Raw genomic sequence first — 1615 nt, forward strand, 5'->3', positions numbered from 1 at the left:
ATTAGGTGGGTTTGCTGTACGGCTTTTGAATTATGATAATGGCAGAAATTAAGGCCATTTTAAAATATTAATGTGGCGGGTAGGATGGTGGAGATGAGAAGTGTATCTTTAAGGCCTTCCCACTGGCAGTGATTATTTGGATCAGGTGGCGTAAGTGATGTGTCCCTTTAAATGTATCGTGAGACATGGATCGAAAAACATTAATGCGGTGTGGATGGAAGAGAGAGCTTCTTGGTGTATTGGCTGTGCAAATGGGAGAATGTGAGTCTTTTTGGAAAGTTGTTTATTTGTCATTTATACTAAACTCATTGAGAAACGGCTGAAATGCCTAATATGGCTCTTTGTTTGTTTGTAGCTCGGCCTGGCTTCTGCGTGTATGGTGACCAGTAAATGGTGCCCGCAGTTACGAGTCTATATAAATCTGCTCACATAATAGCGAGTAGTGATTCTATACGGGTTTGCAGTAACGTAAGTTTACTAATACTTTTCCTTCTTGATGTAATGTGTAAATTTTAGTGCTGATCGTTTTCTTTTGCCTATGATTAGAAGCAATACTGGAGAGAGCGTGTACAGCTAAGCGTCGCCTACACCATTTAACTTTATTGTTATGGGGTGTATAGCTCTAATTCATTTAGGTTGGTGTCCAGAGAAGAGAACGTGAGTTTATCCAATCCTTTGTTTTATTTTTTTTAATCAGATTTAATATTGTTCTAAATTGCTAAGATGTTATCAAAAATCGTATGTTTATGATTGCAGGAGGACTGCGTCGTCGGTCTAATTAGCCACTGTTTTTCCTGGGTTCAATAGTTCTGTTTACTCTTATTTCTTGTGTATGTGTGTCTTGGAGCCCGTCTGCAACCAATTTGTGACGATCTGGACCTAGGTGGGCCTAGGGTGGAGTCCTGCTGGTGGCAGCTCGTTAATTTAATTGTTTTTTGTTTTTTTTGTTTTTTTTTGGTCTGTTTGGTAATCCTCATTATCTATCCCAATATTCGGCCTATGGGCATTGTGTAATATTTCCTTTGGGTACGGTGTTTATCTTTTCAATGTTCATTAGTGTGACGTGTGAATTGCTGTTTTAGTGAGTATATGCACGGTCGAATTGGTCTGAAGTGTTTCTTGCAGTGGGTTGTATGTGAACAATATCTATTTATTTGATTTTATTCACTGTAGTGTATGTATTATGAGACTTTATATCCTGTAACCCCCCATTTACTATGAGGCTTTTATTCACTGTGATGTGTATGTTGTAGGATTGTTCACTGCCACCTCCGGGAAACATTTACCTGCTCTAATTGCAAATCTGTATATTATTGTCTAGTGTATAATAAATGTACATTTTTGAGTACATCAGTCCCCTTTCTGTCTCCTTCATTGGATACAACCTGCCTAGATAGATTAACGGGAGCGCTGTTTGGGTTTGCTAACTTTGATAGTCAAATTTCTTGGTAAGAGCGCCCCCTATGGGTCACATTAATATTCCTTTTTCCATGGAATTGCTGAAGAGGATCAGGCAATCTGGTCCGCTAAGCCTTTGGCTGAGAAAGATCTTAAGTAAAGTAGGGATGGCATGGAGACCAAATAGGAAAGGAGGATGTAGAGGGGGTAACATTTT

The 1615-nt window shown here is 39.1% G+C and overlaps 1 long non-coding RNA gene across 1 annotated transcript; it reads left to right on the plus strand.

Moving 5' to 3' along the window:
- Positions 1 to 209: 209 nt before the first annotated feature.
- Positions 210 to 966, plus strand: LOC143713516 (uncharacterized). Its single transcript, XR_013195105.1, has 4 exons — positions 210 to 261; positions 356 to 468; positions 547 to 661; positions 760 to 966. It is a non-coding gene; the product is annotated as an uncharacterized LOC143713516 (long non-coding RNA).
- Positions 967 to 1615: the final 649 nt, after the last annotated feature.

This window comes from Siphateles boraxobius, unplaced genomic scaffold (genome assembly GCF_051911475.1).
Source record: "Siphateles boraxobius isolate OS27281-9 unplaced genomic scaffold, OSU_SipBor_1 12, whole genome shotgun sequence".
Lineage (NCBI taxonomy): Eukaryota > Metazoa > Chordata > Actinopteri > Cypriniformes > Leuciscidae > Siphateles > Siphateles boraxobius.